This window comes from Dreissena polymorpha, chromosome 4, assembly GCF_020536995.1.
Source record: "Dreissena polymorpha isolate Duluth1 chromosome 4, UMN_Dpol_1.0, whole genome shotgun sequence".
NCBI classification, from domain to species: domain Eukaryota; kingdom Metazoa; phylum Mollusca; class Bivalvia; order Myida; family Dreissenidae; genus Dreissena; species Dreissena polymorpha.
In genome coordinates, this window is record NC_068358.1 from 31,262,077 (window position 1) to 31,282,243 (window position 20,167).

Sequence of the window (20,167 nt, forward strand, 5' to 3'; positions counted from 1 at the left end):
AAAGTAACATTACTATTCAAAATCAACGAAAATTTCGTACAATTGTTCGTAAAATAAACTTAACCAATTAAAAATCAGTGTTCCTTATGGCAATTGCCGAAATTTCAACGTCAGATGTGGTCTGATAAAATAGATGTTTGTAGATACAAAATGCTCGTTTTTATTGTTGTTTTGCATATCTATTCATACGACACATGAACACTAAAATGGTGTTCGTGTGTCGTATGAATATATATATTCGCAGGAATTAATTGTGGCCACAAATAAATAAAAACGAGCATTTTGTATCTACAAAAATCTATGTAATCATACCACATCTAGCGTTGAAATTTTGGCTATTGCTATAAGGAACACTGATTGTTAAGGTGTTAACTTTATTTTACGAAATACTTAACGAAATTTTCGTTGATTTTGAGCGTTATAGTGACTTTAAACATAATGAACTATGCACAAATGTTATTATACTAACATTAAATCATTTTATTTTATTTTTACAAACACACATGATGCTTAAAAAATAACAACACTTTATGTTTTGTATTTATTGAACATAAGGCCACGGCTTTTATATTTCTTGGTTTACAAAACCTCCGACCCTAATTTTTGGAAAAAGGGAAAAAAAATAAAATCGGAAAATCGTCTTTTTTTTTTAAATATTTTATTCCCGACCGCACTGCAAAACGAGCGAAACGAGAAAAAAAAACGATCTTTGAGTACGGTTGCGAATAAAATCAAGTAAGTACAATCAACGATTGGTTCACATATATTGCAGAGATCGGGATATTTTTCAATGTGACACATTATGTACCAGTCCTTTTATGGGCACTTCTCAAAATTTATTTCGGGTAAAAATTACAGACAATAAGAAAATCAGCGTCAGTAAAATGTCGACCCCATCAAAATTTATTTCCGAGTCTGTGACGCAACTATATTGTTTAACATGTTAATTATATTAAACAAACCCGATATTATAGTAGATAAAAAAGTATTTGTAAATTAGTATAAATAATCCAATAAAACACTGCCATTATTTACGATATATGTGTTTAGGAATTTTGTAAACACGTCCGCCATAGTTTATAGGAACTGTACAGAAAGTTTGGAAATCGGAACAAATCGGTATATCTCGGAAAATCATTGATAAATGTATTTGTCGTTTCAATGCTTAGGGCCGAGTAATTTCGGCAAATCGGAACTCAACTTGCGTAAAACACTAGCTCAATTAACCATTAAACTCCGCCTCCGTTCTCGGCAAAAGATTCGAAGGCGGAGCTATGCACGTGCTTTTATTAAATTGGAGGATTGCAATTGAGAAACAAACACACGATTGGTTCGGCATGTTGATTGCTAGACAAAGGAAGCCAATTTTTTCGGCGCGAAATTTGTCGCTTTATTGCTTCCGACAGAAAGCGGCTTTCCTTTGATGACGTCAAACTGTCAATTCACACAGACTGCACATTTTCGGAAGACTAACTGACTCCTTGTTTACAATTCCGGTAAAAAAAAAACACTTGCTAACATTAAACTTTGGATTAAATTATCAAAATAAAGCAAAAGCGAAGTTGACAAATATGATTAAATTAATTCGCATCAGTTCAAATAAGACGTTTTGCGTTGTAAATCAACGAGTTTTCATGACAACAATAACTTTGACAAACATTACCGCGACGACGCATGGATCGATCTACCTCGATTTTTTTTCATCTCATAAGTCGAGTAAGAGCAAACACATACCGGGTAATTTGTGTATGAGTAGTTTATCTTATATAAGATTTATGCAACGGGCATTGCATTGCGTAATGAAGCGCATCGAATTATGGAAATGAAGCGCAGTTTTTCGTTTTAATGGGAGAAGAACGCATGTCATGTAATGGAATGTTTAAAATTGCCTGATGTTACAAAAGGTGCTTTTAGGACTCATTTCATTTGAAGATATAGATGTGTTTCATTGCATAATTTGATTTTTTGTCTCTGTGTCAAGGTTATAAAAGATATGTTGTCTTTGTTCTGATGTTATTAGTATTAACTTTTTTTTTCCGATGTTTTTTTTTTTTTTTTTTTTTTTCGACCGCCCGATGGACCATTTTCAAAATAATTTTTGTAAACCAATAAAAAAAAAAGTCGTGGCCTAATGAACTATTTACAAATATTTGTATACTAACAATAAATCATTTTATTTTTTGTTATCTATATTATAATTGTCAACATTGTTGTAATTTTCTACATTAATACCAATATCATTCACACCTATACGGCATTATTCACACCTATCCGCCTATATATTATCAGTGGGACGAAACGTCTACCTCTTTTCAACACAAATATCAGTGGCACGAACTGGTATTGGCACGAAACGTCCATAAACCGTTTCGGATCAACAGGAGTTCCGAATCAGTAGCGTTATTTACTTGTCTTTACGAAAAAATACATTCAATTTTGAACTGAAGCTTATATAATCATAAAGTCCATCCATTCTCGGTAACATCGAGCCATTTAACACGGTCTTCGAGCACAAATTGATGTTCTGCGACCCATTAATTTTGTAACAGGGTGAATTAATTTACCTAGGCACCGCTTACGCCAAATCGAGGCCAGACACTTTTGAGGACCACCAAAACTTAAATGTACGTTGGGTATCACATATTTTGCTTTAAATTAGAATTCATACGCTTACTTAAGATGATCATAATGTTAAATACTGTTAGAAGTTATTAGAAAAAGATCAGATTGCCTTTTTATTCTTATATATAAAGGCAGGTTTTCCGAATCATAGAAGCAAAAAAACACTGGGAACATCACAAACAAATTGAATGTATCAAATCTATGAGAAATGTTTTGTTATAATGATATTTTAGTTCCTGACTAGCCTGTCGAATGACCAAACCTACAAATCTGGCAATCTTCATTTCAACACCACTGAACATGCAACACCTTAAAAACCTGTATAACCAGTTTATTCAATCACACAACGATAATAAATACATTTTTCTTTTCCTTTACTTCTTAAAATTGCTTAACTAGCTGATATGCAAGCTATTTGAAAGTTAAACATAATTTTGAATCGGTCCCCATCATTGGTAATAGTTTACGTCATGTGATCTGGAATACCTGTCCTTGATTCGAAACTAGTGTTCTGAGTGGACTAGAAAATTCAATGTTTACATATTGATGAATAGAATTATTCCAACTTTTGAAACTTGTGTAGGATAGCGGACATAAATCCGCTTCCAAAGAGGTATACCATTAGCAAATTGGTGTTTGTTTCATTAGTGATCTGGAACTCCTGTCCCGATTGTAAAATCATTCAATGCAAGGGTTTTACTTAGTTGCAATAATCTAACTCCCCGCTATTGACCCTCCGGAGTTGCAACTGTTTGCGGCATATTTCACATCAAGTCTCCCGCCCGAAATCTGGGCGGTACTTTAATCGGTAATATTAGCAACATAAACTATTTTTGGCATAAATAAACAAAAACAGATCATAGTGTTTTTCTAGGAGGGCAAAGGGGCATGGCACATTACTTTCAAAAACGGCATTTTAATGTGCAGTTTAGGCAAAAAAGGGCAAAAACGTTCTGTGGAAAATTGGTTTTGGGAGAAACATGTAATCACATCAGAGGCAGTTGTGGAAAAAACATAAAAATATATACAAGCACATTTAATGGTAATAGATGTATTTAACTTACTTTGATTTATATCTATGTTAGCGTTTCTGATCACCAAAATCGCCAAAGGGGTTGAATCTTTCAGCTGGCGATTAAAGTTTAAAATGTGAATGAAAATGGCGATTGCAAAAAACCCTGATATTTCTCTATAAGTATATAATATTCCCTACTTTTAAAGAGAATTCAGTACTGATTTCCACATGTAATCGCCATAAAAGCTCCAGGCGGTAATAGATAGTCCACTGATAAGAGATAACCGGATGCCCGTATCGTATATTCAAGCCACATAACACAGTCATGTATGCTAACAGTTGCATCATTGGAAATTTTTGGGTAACTTTCCAGTCGACAAACTGTGATATTTAACGTCCAATCGGTTACGAGAATGTTTATGGAGGCGGAGTTATATAGCGATTATTATTTTTGATTGACGTCGTTCACAGAGTAAGTGTTTTTCGCAGGTTTATTAACAATGAATCACAGTTGTAGCATTAATACCTGATAGAAAACCGGTAAATAAAGCAGTACATTAAAGGCGGTTTCGGGCATCATCATCACACCTATTTACAGTACTGTAAACAATCAATAATTATGAGAAGTTAATTGCAATTGGTGAGCAGTGTAAAATTACTTACGGCTAGTAAGTTGTGAAAAACAAAACCCGTTAATAATTTGATGGGACTCTCTAACCCTAGGTCCATGGACACTGTCAGCACAACGATGGGACTCTCTATCCCTAGGTCCATGGACACTGTCAGCACAATGATGGGACTCTCTAACCCTAGGTCCATGACACTGTCAGCACAACGATGGGACTCTCTACCCCTAGGTCCATGGACACTGTAAGCACAATGATGGGACTCTCTAATCCTAGGTCCATGGACACTGTCAGCACAATGATGGGACTCTCTACCCCTAGGTCCACGAACACTGTCAGCACAATAATGGGACTCTACCCCTAGGTCCATGGACACTATCAGCACAATGATGGGACTCTCTACCCCTAGGTCCATGGACACTGTCAGCTCAATGATGGGACTCTCTACCCCTAGGTCCATGGACACTGTCAGCACAATGATGGGACTCTCTACCCCTAGCTCCATGGACACTGTCAGCACAATGATGGGACTCTCTACTCCTAGGTCGATGGACACTGTCAGCACAATGATGGAACTCTCTAACCCTAGGTCGATGGACACTGTCAGCACAATGATGGTACTCTCTACCCCTAGGCCCATGGACACTGCCAGCACAATGATGGGACTCTCTACCCCTAGGTCCATGGACACTGTCAGCACAATGATGGTACTCTCTACCCCTAGGCCCATGGACACTGCCAGCACAATGATGGGACTCTCTACCCCTAGGTCCATGGACACTGTCAGCACATTGATAGTACTCTCTACCCCTAGGTCCATGGACACTGCCAGCACAATGATAGGACTCTCTACCCCTAGGTTGATGGACACTGTCAGCACATTGATAGTACTCTATACCCCTAAGTCCATAGACACTGCCAGCACAATTATGGGACTCTCTACCCCGAGGTCCATAGACACTGCCAGCACAATGATGGGACTCTCTACCAAAAGGTTCATGGACACTACCAGCACAACTATAGGACCTTCTACCCATATGCCCATGGACACTGTGACAACAATAATATGACTCTCAATCCAGAGGTCCATAGAGACCGCCAGCAAAATGATGGGACTCTCTATCCATAGGTCCATGGACACTGCCTGCAAAATGATGGGCTCTCTTTCCATATGTATATGGACACTGTCAGCACAATGATGGAACTCTCTTCTCCTAGGTCCTTGGACACTGCCAGCGAAATGAACAGACTCTCTATCCAGTCCATGGACACTGCCAGCACAATGATAGGACTATCTACGCTTAGGTCCATGGACGCTGCCAGCACAATTATGGGTATCTCTACCCCTAGGTCCATGGACACTGTCAGCACAATAATAGGATTATCTATCCCTAGGTGCATGGACACTGCCAGCACAATCATGGGACCCTCTACCCCTAGGACCATGGACACTGCCAACACAATGATGGGACCCTCTACCCCTATGACCATGGCCACTGCCAACACAATGATGGGACTCTCTACCCCTAGGATCATGGACACTGCCAGCAAAATGATGGGACCCTCTACCCCTAGGTCGATGGACACTGTCAGCACAATGATGGGACTCTTTAACCCTAGGTCCATGGACACTGCCAGCACAATGATGGGACCCTCTACCTCTAGGTCCTGGACACTGTCAGCACAATGATGGGACTCTCTACCCCTAGGTCCATGTAGACTGCCAGTACAATGATAGGACTCTATAGGTTCAAGGACACAGTCAGCACAATGATGGGACTATACCCCTAGGTCCATGGAGACGGCCAGCACAATGATGGTACTCTCTACCCCTAGGTCCATGGACACTGGCAGAAAATGATGGGACCCTCTTCCCCTAGGCCCTAGGTCAATGGACACTGCCAGCACAATGATGGGACCCTCTACCTCTAGGGCCATTGACACTGTCAGCACAATAATGGGACTCTCTACCTCTATGTCCTTGGACACTGCAAGCACAATGATAGGACTCTCTACCCCTAGGTCCATTGACACTGCCAGCACAATTCTAGGACTCTCTACCCCTAGGTCCATGGACACTGCCAGCACAATTCTAGGACTCTCTACCCCTAGGGCCATGGACACTGCCTGCAAAATGATGGGACTCTCTACCCCTAGGTCCATGGACATAGTCAGCACACTGATGGGACTCTCTAGCCCTAGGTCCATGAACACTGCCAGCAAAATGATGGGACCCTCTATCCCTAGGTCCATGGACACTGTCAGCGCACTGATGGGACTCTCTTCCCCTAGGTCCATGGACAATGTCAGCACACTGATGGAACTCTCTACCCCTAGGTCCATGGACAATGTCAGCACACTGATGGGACTCTCTACCCCTAGGTCCATGGGCAATGTAAGCGCACTGATGGGACTCTCTACCCCTAGGTCCATGGATACTGCCAGCACCACGATAGGACTCTTTACCCCTAGGTCCATAGACACTACCAGCACAATTAAAGGACTCTCTACCCCTAGGTTCATGGACAATGTCAGCACAATGATAGAACTCTCTACCCCTAAGTCCACGGACACTGTCAGCACACTAATGGGACTCTCTACCCCAAGGTCCACGGACACTGTCAGCACAATGATGGGACTCTCTACCCCTAGGTACATAGACAATGCCAACACAATGATGGGACTCTATAGCCCTATGACCATGGACACTGCCAGCACAATGATAGGACTCTCTATCCCAAGAGCCATGAAACTGTCAGCACATTGATAGGACTCTCCACCCCTAGGACCATGGACACTGCCAGCACAATGATCGGACTCTCTACCCCTAGGTCTATGGAGACTGCCAGCACAAAGATGAGACTTACTATCCCTAGGACCATGGACACTGTCAGAACAATGATAGGACTCTCTCAACCCATATGGCCATGGACATTTTCAGCACAATAATGGTACTCTGTAACCCTAGGCCAATGGACTCTGGCATCTCATCGCTCATGTTGCATCGTCGGTAGCACAGAAAAAAGTGAATAGACTTTTAAGATGATCGTGTTTATATAACACACGCCATCGCCCGTGTTCTTCCATGATTTTCCGTGCTTTCGACGTGTTTATACAATGAAGGTCATTGTCAAGCCGGCATCGTCCGTGATCCTAAAGGATAGTTCTTGTATCCGCCAGTTTTGCAACATTTTCCTCCATAGTAATTCCTTGCTGAGCCGTCGTGGTAGCGATAAATTATTCAACACGTTTAAACAAGAACTGTGAATGAAATAATGAAAGCATCCATGACTCACTGTCTCACTCATTCAAGGCCGAAGGGTATTGATTCACTCACTCACTCGCGCACTCACCAACTCACTTACTCTGACCCACTTTAAAACGCAAATAGCAGAACATATAATGTAATTTTGTATCAGAACAGTTATGTGTGAAGCTGTATGAAGTATGTTGTTCTAGTAGAGATGCGCTGACTGGCACACACGCTGATAGAAAATTAGTGGTGCATAACCGCAATCCATCGGTGTTTCTCAATCTTCCGGACTTCCGGGATTATTTTCGATGAGTTAAGAATATAAGCTAAACAGTAAGTAGATGTTTGTGATGTTTATAATTACGTATGCTTTTCATTAAAAATATAGTTCTTTGTGTAAATAACAACACGACATTTATTTATTTGTCTATGACGTTGATGAAAGAAAACGATCGTACTATCTATCTATATATACTGCTAGTCGCCAACAATTAGCATTACAAGCAGGTGCGTGTCAGTGCTAGGAAATTAAGGAAGAAGTGTATAGGAGATAAAAGTAATACATAATGTATTTGTGAGACATAGAAACAAAGGTGATAGTGTTAGTTAAAAGAAGGAATATACAGATAAAAGGTTAAAAACAGCCAACCTGCTTAGAAACTGTGGTCTAGTTTGGTCACCCCCAGCCTAAACTGGTCCAGGGTAGGTGCCTGTACAATATTGGCTGGTAGAGAGTTCCATAGGACAATAGTGGCTGGATAGAAGGAGAATTTATAGTAGTTGCTTGGAGTAGGGATTTGTCTGAATGAAAGAGGGTGCAAATGTCTAGTGAGCCGGGTCGGAGGAGTGACATAGGGAGACATTGGTACAGCAACCAGTCCGTGGACAATTTTATAGAACATCAGTAGCCGGGAGTCATACCTTCTGTCGTACCCCAGGGCTTAAGGACATATCACTTTCTGAAATGGTCAGAAGTGGGTGGGGTAATGTAAAATAATAATTCCTAATATAAGCATTCTATATATAGTTAGGAACAATATGCACAACTAAAATAACATATAATTCAGTAATACATGAACCAGTTGTAATGAAAACTTTCAAAAAGAGTTAATTATCACATTTTTTTACCTTATAAACCACTGTTTTGATTATCGTCCAAAGTCCTTATTTTCTCATATTCTTCATAAATCCGCTGATACCAGCTGGAACATACACCACTGTAGAACATAGTGTTAGAGTATTATTAAATATAACACACTAGAAGCAATGAAAAAAGCATCCTTTTTTGTAAGAAAAAATGTAAACAACTGGAGTCAAAAAATAGTACACTTGAACAAGTGGTAATGTAACGACTCGCCCCCTTAACTACTCGCCCCATAACGACTCGCCCCACTTTTTATAACGACTCGCCCCACATGTATAACGACTCGCCCCACATATATAATGACTCGCCCTATCAAAATAAAATGTTATATTATATATGGTAATATAAATGAAATCAATTCATAATATGAATTTAAGGTTCGGCATTGTTTGATAACCATCGTTCAGCGTTTTTTGCCTTATACCTGACCTTTTATACGTCTATTGCAGGCATATTCTGAAAAGTAATAATTTTTATTTTATGATGTTTTTTACATCTTTGTTCAGTGACAATATTATCATAAAGCAAGACTATTGGATATCGGCACATTTGTCTCATGTCATACTTTCCTTTATATTTTTAAAAAGAAGCAAAGGCTTAGATCATATCGACAATTAAAGATTACCAGGTTAAATTACTCAAGAATTTAGGGATTATCGTTATAAAGGAGACCGATGAATTAACAACATAATTGACAGGTACATTACCGCGGGAGGGTGATGACAATCAACAATACACGTGTCATAAGCGCGAAAGCGTGAATACCTTGCTTCGTGGTAAAGATATTTTCGTATATACGGGTATTGAATGGTAAGAAAAATGAAAAAAGGCCTTAGACGAAATTTATTTTTTGCTGAAATTTTACGGACACAATTCATCTGTAAGATAATTTTTTATTTATAAATTTAAAATTACCATTATTTTCTTAAATCTACCTATTTATTACCTGTTGATCTGAATACACAACACACGTTTTAAAAATCTTTTTTTCATATTATAAAATGCGTATCAGTCCTTTTGTGTTTTTCACACAAACTTTACTTTAAAATGCTAATCAAATGGCGTTTCTTTTAAATTTTGGTGTGAACAATTAGCGCGGAAAGTTTTCAATGGTTTCAAATAAACATTAAATCCTAATTAAATGGCGTTTCTTTAAATTTGTAGGTGTGAACAATTATCGCGGAAAATTTGCAATGGTTTCAAATAAACAAGAAACCATTTGTGATAAATCAATTAATTCCACGATTTGTTTAATTACTTAATGGTTATAACTTTAATTGAGTAATACGTGCCACTGCGGAGTTTAGTATTGAAAGATGTATACATGATTATAGTATACCATTATTTTCAATAGATAATTCGACTAACACCATGCCTGCGCCTCCTTGTTTGTTTTGTCTACGACGGGTGTACCAAAACTCCAGAGCGGTGACATGTGACAACTGTTCACGGTGCCATCACATAAAATGTGGTAACACTGGTAAGTACTTCTAAAACGTACAATCGAAGATACATTATTTTTTTGCGTTGTAGTATTTTCGTGTGTCAACTTTGCACTCTGTATTTGCAGCGCAGCATTGTTTACTTATATATATAAAAGTGTATTAAACTGTTTTTATCTATGCTTATATTATAGTCTATGTATATCAGAGATGGAATAAACTTTGTACTCTGTATTTGCAGCGCAGCATTGTTTACCTATATATAATATATATAAAAAGTATATAATTTCAGGGATCACAGATGAGCAATTCGACGCCGCTGTTGCCGAAAATCGGGATCTACAATTTGTGTGTATGCGCTGTCGGCACAACAGCACCTGATAACCAAGGCTGCGCTTTTCTCTTTGGACAGGCCCTCTATCGGGAGGTTCAAGAATTCGGATTGCAGGTATATTGTATATATTGTATTTATAATTCCATGTGTTTATTTCCATGTATTTACGGCCATGTACGGACCTGTGTAAATAGTTGTTGTTGCTGTTGTTGTTGTTGTTTGTGTAAATAGTGTTTACATTTGTAATGAATAAAACGTTTGAATAAAATCATTTTCATAAATTCAATGTTGATAATATTAAGATATAATTATATTGATTACTGATGTATTACTGTCTTTTTGTAAACTTTTCTTATATATTTTATGTATTGATATTATTATACACACTGCGTAACTTTCTATTTTTATAAGTTGTTGTTGTTGTTGTTGTATATAAGTACATAAGTATCTAATAAACCATCAACACAAAAAAGTTTTTCTTATATATTTCTCTTTCTATTCATCTGTACTGTTTACATTTAACATAGATGCTAAAAATGTAACAATTAAAGTGATGGGGCGAGTCGTTATATATTATATACGCAAAAACATAGTTATGTTACTGTGGTAACGCATAATATTAATTGCAAGAGTTGATAAAATTCCAGGTGTAGAAATCTTGAACAAATCATGCAGGATGCGATACAGTATTCCAGTTTCTGTTGAAAGTTCCTGACAAAGGTGAAAGTTAAAGTAAAGCATTTTAACAAATTTCATCAAACTTCTAATTTGCCAAATCTTAAGATATTTTTTCAATACCCACTAGTTTTTACCGACTTAAAACAAATGAAATCGAAATTAAATAAAAATCCTACCATATAAGTAATGATGGGGCGAGTCGTTATCTATGTGGGGCGAGTCGTTATACATGTGGGGCGAGTCGTTATAAAAAGTGGGGCGAGTCGTTATGGGGCGAGTCGTTAAGGGGGCGAGTCGTTAGTAAACCCTACAAGTACGGTGGGCCAAAAATTATAATTTACAATATAAAATATAAAAGATACAGAAATATTGAAAACATTTTAATAAAATCCCTTCAAGCATATAGCATATATTAATGATATATGCATAATGACATATAAATGTGTTTGTTAAAGTTATGTTTTACACATTTAAAAAAAGTCTCAATCTAATTTATATTTGTCTTTTCTGGTCAACCATACTTTTTCCTACTATTTTTAGACTGAAGTTGTTTACATTTTTTTCTTACAAAAAAGGATGCTTTTTTCAGTGCTTCTAGTGTGTTATATTAAATAATACTCTAACACTATGTTCTACAGTGGTGTATGTTCCAGCTGGTATTAGCGGATTTATGAAGAATATGAGAAAATAATGACTTTGGACGCTAATGAAAACAGTGGTTTATAAGGTAAAAAAATGTGATAATTTACTCTTTTTGAAAGTTTTCATTACAACTGGTTCATGTATCACTGAATTATATGTTATTTTATTTGTGCATATTGTTCCAAACTATATATAGAATGCTTATATTAGGAATTATTATTTTACATTACCCCACCCACTTCTGACCATTTTAGAAAGTGATATGTCCTTAACACTATTAGTGTCACTAAAGCACGTCGGAGACGTCCGAACGACATTCACTGCCTGTACCTAGGTCCGGGCTAGCAAATGTCCCTGTAGCATGCCCGACCGGTCGTGTGTAATTTGGGCGGGATTATGTGTTCTATATCAATAAACTGCGTTTTAAATAAGCTTTTGAAAGATGCAAAAATCTTAATACAGTATGATCAAATGACAATTAAATCCCAGATTGAAGTCGGACACTACAAACAGATCGTTACTTGAAATAGATTTGGAAACCCCTGATTGCAATCAAAAAGAGGCCGACAATTCAGAAAATCCCCGGCGGTTTTCCTGGTAAAACACGTCAGTACCTATTTTTAAACGGAATTCTGATACGGTTTTGATTGGTTTCCTCGAAGTGATGTGTTTTCTCGATCAAAATACGTTTAAACTAAAAGCCGGGATTGCACAGGATTGTCCGGGATCGATGAAGGTATAAAACTCGACATTAACACAAAGTTAATATAAAATTATTATTTATTTATCAATTTTAAATAATTTTAATTTGTTTGATAGATTGGAAGTGTTTTGACAATCTTTTTTACGCAATTCAATTAGCAAAACTAATATTAATGGTCCATCCCGGCTTTTAGTAGAGAGTTAACCTTGTACAATTGTTACGAATACCGTAACACATTATTTGTTATTTTGCGACACCTAAGATTCACTTACGGTTTGTTATCAGACGGCAACCGCGGCAATCTATGTAAAAAGGTTTTAACATTCATGTCGTTGTTTAAGTTTGGCTTTACGAGTGGTGATGGGGGGTCCTCGGATAAGAAAAGAAAAGGGAAGGAGGAAAGTAAGAGAAAGTATGAGGGAAAAAAAACAAGGAAATTTCTCCCGAAATGGCGTGAAGATTACAAATAGATGTCTTAAGTAGATGAATATTGAATTCATTAGAATTAGTAAGGCAAGCTAATAAGAATGATTGAATCATAATTGCGCATCTCCACGCACAAGAAAATTCAAGTTAAATGATAAATATAAAGGTTTTGATAATACTTTGGTTCTGGCACATAAAAGATTGGTCAGGGCTAGTAGGTTCTGCATTCAGTGTTTTTTTTTCACTTAAAGGGGAATGGTGGCGGGGCCCGTCAAAGAGGAAAAAATGCGTCCTTTTTTAGGAAAAGGGGAAAATTAAAAATTCACTCTTTTATATGTAATGATATTTATTATATGAATACACAGTCATGATTATGAAACAGTTCTTTCTATAAAAAAAAAAATTTTTTTTTTTTTTTTTTTTACTTCTGGAGGGGATTTTTTTTTTACAAAATGGGGGAAAAATATATACTCTTTTTTGAGGGGAATGGGGCCGAATATCGGCCCCGAAATTGCCATAAAAAAACACCGGCATTTACTAGCCTCAGAATGGGCTAGTTGAAAAAAAAGTTAGTGTTAAGCCCTGTACCCAGTTTTCTGTTTATTGTGTACAGTTGGGTCAGTAGTTTCAGAGGTAGTTGCAATAATTCAACTCTCAGCTTAGGCTGAGAGTTGCAATACGCTCTCTCTTGTCCATGGGTGCAAAGTGTTATCAACAATTCAAAGGTTAATGAACACTGAAACTGCAAGAGCTTATTAAAATGTACCTATCTAACAGGGTTCGCACAGACCTTGAAAAGTGCTTGAAAATCAAGGTTTATCTTGAAAAGTGCTTAAAAACAATCTGGAGTGCTTAAGAGTGCTTATTTTCAACCATAGCCTTGAAAAGTGCTTAGAAAGTGCTTGAATTTGGCTGGAAAAATGCTTGAAAATGAAATAACAACAATTAAAAATGTTAAAAACAGATTCATTATTTCCAAGCTTTCAGATAATTTTACGTCATATCGATCCGATGATATTGATCGCTCCTCCTATCTGACCCACGCCAATTTTCGCGCGCTTTTTATCAGAACAAAGAAATTCATTTATTTCGTGTAAAAGTTGTAACCTAAAAGAGCTGTACACCATGCGTGCAAACCGTGTCAGATGATTTACACATGTTGCAATACAACTGTCCTGATTGGGCGCTTATTTCATCAAATCTTTAAATAGAATCATATGAGGTACTTTTGAAAATTGCAAACGTTTGTGTTTATGACTCTAATCGTCTATATTACCCACCCATAATTTGATTTTAAAAATGGAAATCGGGCATATATGGGATTATTGAGTAATGGATAAAGATGGGAGAAGTTGCATGTATGCGATTAAGAAAGTTGAAACGTATGTATCGGGGAATCTGGAGACTCGGGATAATACAATTACTACAATCAGTTATGAGTTCTCCTTGGCTTCAAACTGTTAATTGAATAATCAAACACTTAATTAAAACTCCTCCAGGTGCGGTATCCTACAGCTAGGTGCGAACACTGTTTTCTTTTATACGCGGCGTTTTATAAGACAAAAAACATGGGCATGGGTGTGAAATACATTATTCATTATCACTTTTAAATGAAAGGGATCAATACAAAACAATTATGTTGAATTATTTTATTTTAAGCGAACACGAACACGGCGGTATATATTATGGGTCTGCGGTGATTCGCGGTGTTCACCTTATGGCAAACGGCCCCGCTCATCGCGGTGTTCATATTGGTAAGCGAACACAGTGAGATGAACACCGCAGCGGCGAGTGGCGTTTGTTTAAGTACACGGTGCCTGTACTAAGGGTAAAAATACATATTTTCATGTCTTTTCCATGAGTCCGAAGTTGTAGTTTTTTGTTCAAGATTTATGACAGTTCCGATCTGTTTATACTAGCAGGTACTGGATCGGTATCGGTTTTATAATGTAAGGGAGGTAAGGTCTACTTTTTTTGTATGCATTATGCCATTACGGTTCTGAAATATGCCAGTGAACAAGTGCATTTTTTAGAAAGGGTTGCTTTTGAAGTACCTTGGGTTATTGGATTAGTGTGCTTGGTATAACTAAGACACTGACATTATCGATTGGTATTTGCACGGGGTTATTAACGCATGACTAATTCACAATTGCGTGTTTTATTTATATTGCTGATCTCATGCGTTCTTTTCGAGTGTCTATAATTGACAGGAGACTTTAACAACTCAAACTTCTAAACACCATAACTGACACGGCGGGCGATAAAACAAACAATGGAGGTGTGAAGCCGTTTGCCGGTTGGCATGTTTTGATTATAGCCAAGCTACACAAAACTTGACAGGTGACGCAAATTGCTCGATAATCACAACCCCAAGCTTGACAAGACATATGAAAACGTGTAAACAAACACAACATCAATTATATTAACACATTGTGTAAACAAACACAACATCAATTATATAAACACATTTGAAAAGCAAGAAAAACCAAGAAAAATAATCATAAATATATCAGGAAAGACCTTGCCGACATACTATTGTGAATCGACAAGTGCCCAAAAATAAATTGTGTAACCCTAGTACAGTAGGGAATAACATTGTGGGAAAAAACAATAAAATCTAAATGAAAATGGCTTCCTTGTTTTTCATTTTCTTCTTCAAATTTATTTGATTTCAATGCTCTGTACGTACCTGAAAAAGATAGAAAATATTGATGTTAACTTTATAATATTTGTCCATCTATATTCAGATCGTAAATATAACACCATTATTAACATAGTTACAGTTAAAAAAACGGGGAACAGAATGATGTGAGTTACCGTAACTGACAGGGAAACAATGTCTTGGCATGGCTGTAGTTGTGCATAACGCGCATCAAGTTTTTAAAATAAAATTTGGGGGTAAAAAAGTGCGCCTTATACACAACGTTTTACGGTATTAGAGAATGTGATTTGTCCTACAGGTAACAGGTGATGCTGTCATGGCACAATGGTAGACATGCTTATAGCGGTTTTGGGTAAATGTATAATAGTGATAGTACTACCATTCAACTGATTCCAGATATGTTCTTATGATTATTTATTTATTTTTTATATTATTGTGTAATCAACACAATCTTCTAGTCAGAAGTTTTTATATTAAAATTGAGTCCTAATTTGCTATTCTTTTTTATGTGTTTTATTGAAATCACATTTGAACAGTTAATTTTGAGGCATAAGAGTGAATATATGATAAAACTAGGTTTGAAGATGAATCGAATCGAAAAAATCGGTATCGGAGTGTCTGACATCGAAATCGATTCGAATCGAGCTGTTGGTGAATCATTGCAGCTCTAATGATATGGCTGCACACTCTCAGCGGTTGAGTAGTTGTCATGTCATCGTCTTCGTACTTCTCCCAGATCTCGAAGAGTCGCACGTGCACTTCTTTGAATATTGTCCGGTGTGCCCGAGTCGGGGCGTGTTCCGACACTAGGCGGATTGTTAAATCCACTGTTTCTGCCTCACGGCGCAACAGGGGGACGAGCATGTAAAACCCTAGGTCCACCCAACGACGCCATGAAGTAGTCACCGAACTGTCTGACGTTGGCATAGCACTTCGTCGTTTTGTTTCAGACACTGCATGTCCAGTACGTGCGCCCGCCATCACTACGCTACAAACAAACAAACAAATTATTAATGATTATTAATATGAAAAATTGATTTTGATATTGCTATTATTATTCTCAGAGCAGGGTTCGCCAAAACTTGAAAAATCTGTCAGTCATTCGGACTGACAGACTTGAATTTTTTGTCAGTCCGAATCAGTTTCTGTCAGTCCCACTGTCCGTCTAAACTATAACAGCAAAACACAACAAAAGAGAGTACCTTTTTGATGTTTATTAGTAATGATCACATTAAAATACAATGAAAACATGTCCAAAGTCGATATAATTAAACAATTATTATATTAATAATAAACCACATATAAACCAAAGGCATGTCAAACTGTTTTTAGCCTCCACAGCTCTACAAGTCCGTGTTCTTGAAAAGTTAGGGTGACATCCAATCAAGTTTGACTTAATTGCACACACCCATTCACACTTCTTTTGATGACATCAATTTCTGTTTATTAGCCGATTTCACAAGTTTTAAAACAACACCTGTTGTTAAAATATTTTCTCTTAGCTGAGGTGGTTGATTTCCAGGTTCAATTAAATGAATATCTTTCACACCTATTTCTTGATAGAAAGGCCCATGATAATTACCACCATTCTTGTTGTCTGAAATAACACAAAACATATTGCTACAAACTATCAACAACAAATCAAAACAAAAATATCCCTATGTCCGAAATATAAAATATCCGAAATATAGTACATGGGGCGAACATTTAATTTTAATTTCAGAAATTGTTGATGTGTAAATTAAAATATATCCTTCCCAGAACAATATAATAATGAAACTATTTAACAGAAATGCTCACAAATGCCTGCTGAAACAAGTTTTCATGCGGTTTTTGTTGTGGAGAAATTAAATGGAACAAATAAAATGGCGGACGCACTCGGTTGCTTTTTTTTAAACAAAGACCGTTGATTTTGAACTCGCATGTGATAGTCAATTCTAATCCAACTATGAACATCAAAACAACAAAATGAAGGTAAGAAAAAAATGATTTTTTACAAAAGTTGAACAAAAAGCATTTACCTTCTATTAATCCAATAGCATATTATACACTTTTAGTGATCTTTTTGAAACCATTTTTCATCCGATTGTGTCGGTCAGTCGGACCGATTATCTTAAATCACGTGTCGGTCCTCAGAAAAATTTGCCGGTCAGGACCGGCGGACCGACGGTTTTGGCGAACCCTGTTCTCAATTACAATAGTAAAACGAGTTATATTGTTATTCTCAATTAATAATTAATTAATAACAAAAAATTACAGTTGCTTATTTTTACATACCTTGGCGATGTAGGAGGGAGTCAGTATTTAATTGTTTGCTTATTACTTAAAGGCACATACCGCTAATTGGTAGTTTGTGAGTCGATAGTAAAGCATAAGCTTTTCCTAAAAGTAAAATACCAACTTCATTTTAAATTGTATTATTGTTCATTCATGTTATATTATTATTTATGTATAAAGTTCATACAAATGAAGCATAAATGGTAACAGCTCTTCATGTTTTATATTTATTAAACAGTGCTCCAGCTAGGATTTGAAAAGGGCAGGGGGGCTTTTTTGTCAAAAGGGCACTTTCGACGCGCAGTATTTTGTCAAAAGGGCACTTTTGACGCGCAGTATTTTGTAAAAAGGGCACGTTCGAGCGCGCGGGTGTTTCTGGAATGCTTCCTATTGCATGTTAATTTATATGTTATAAATAATTGTATTATTCCCATTATTATTAAACCATTCAAATATAATGTCTACAATGAGGATTTAACTAATTACAATGTAATAAGAGATTTATGAATTATCATATGTTAAAAAAAAAAAAAAAAAAAAATTTTTTTTTTTTTTTTTTTAGGGGGGGGGGCAGGGCGGAGGTTCGGGGGGGCAGGGCGGAGGTTCGGGAGGGCAGGGCCTGGCGCCCTTCGATTTAGGCCTAGCTGGAGCACTGTTAAAGTAACATTACTATTCAAAATCAACGAAAATTTCGTACAATTGTTCGTAAAATAAACTTAACCAATTAAAAATCAGTGTTCCTTATGGCAATTGCCGAAATTTCAACGTCAGATGTGGTCTGATAAAATAGATGTTTGTAGATACAAAATGCTCGTTTTTATTGTTGTTTTGCATATCTATTCATACGACACATGAACACTAAAATGGTGTTCGTGTGTCGTATGAATATATATATTCGCAGGAATTAATTGTGGCCACAAATAAATAAAAACGAGCATTTTGTATCTACAAAAATCTATGTAATCATACCACATCTAGCGTTGAAATTTTGGCTATTGCTATAAGGAACACTGATTGTTAAGGTGTTAACTTTATTTTACGAAATACTTAACGAAATTTTCGTTGATTTTGAGCGTTATAGTGACTTTAAACATAATGAACTATGCACAAATGTTATTATACTAACATTAAATCATTTTATTTTATTTTTACAAACACACATGATGCTTAAAAAATAACAACACTTTATGTTTTGTATTTATTGAACATAAGGCCACGGCTTTTATATTTCTTGGTTTACAAAACCTCCGACCCTAATTTTTGGAAAAAGGGAAAAAAAATAAAATCGGAAAATCGTCTTTTTTTTTTAAATATTTTATTCCCGACCGCACTGCAAAACGAGCGAAACGAGAAAAAAAAACGATCTTTGAGTACGGTTGCGAATAAAATCAAGTAAGTACAATCAACGATTGGTTCACATATATTGCAGAGATCGGGATATTTTTCAATGTGACACATTATGTACCAGTCCTTTTATGGGCACTTCTCAAAATTTATTTCGGGTAAAAATTACAGACAATAAGAAAATCAGCGTCAGTAAAATGTCGACCCCATCAAAATTTATTTCCGAGTCTGTGACGCAACTATATTGTTTAACATGTTAATTATATTAAACAAACCCGATATTATAGTAGATAAAAAAGTATTTGTAAATTAGTATAAATAATCCAATAAAACACTGCCATTATTTACGATATATGTGTTTAGGAATTTTGTAAACACGTCCGCCATAGTTTATAGGAACTGTACAGAAAGTTTGGAAATCGGAACAAATCGGTATATCTCGGAAAATCATTGATAAATGTATTTGTCGTTTCAATGCTTAGGGCCGAGTAATTTCGGCAAATCGGAACTCAACTTGCGTAAAACACTAGCTCAATTAACCATTAAACTCCGCCTCCGTTCTCGGCAAAAGATTCGAAGGCGGAGCTATGCACGTGCTTTTATTAAATTGGAGGATTGCAATTGAGAAACAAACACACGATTGGTTCGGCATGTTGATTGCTAGACAAAGGAAGCCAATTTTTTCGGCGCGAAATTTGTCGCTTTATTGCTTCCGACAGAAAGCGGCTTTCCTTTGATGACGTCAAACTGTCAATTCACACAGACTGCACATTTTCGGAAGACTAACTGACTCCTTGTTTACAATTCCGGTAAAAAAAAAACACTTGCTAACATTAAACTTTGGATTAAATTATCAAAATAAAGCAAAAGCGAAGTTGACAAATATGATTAAATTAATTCGCATCAGTTCAAATAAGACGTTTTGCGTTGTAAATCAACGAGTTTTCATGACAACAATAACTTTGACAAACATTACCGCGACGACGCATGGATCGATCT

At 36.6% G+C, this 20,167-nt stretch overlaps 1 protein-coding gene across 2 annotated transcripts in view; it reads left to right on the plus strand.

The window, feature by feature from the left end:
* The window catches only part of LOC127879776 (protein fem-1 homolog C-like), a 78,261-nt gene that overhangs the window by 10,231 nt on the left and 47,863 nt on the right, over positions 1–20,167 (plus strand). Inside the window, exon 1 of one of the 2 annotated variants that reach the window (XM_052426831.1) lies at positions 7,774–7,849. The exons of the other annotated variant lie outside the window; for it this stretch is intronic. The gene's annotated coding sequence lies outside the window, so the exon portion shown is untranslated. Of the gene's footprint in view, positions 1–7,773; positions 7,850–20,167 lie in introns of those variants that run through there. 2 annotated transcript variants of the gene reach the window in all.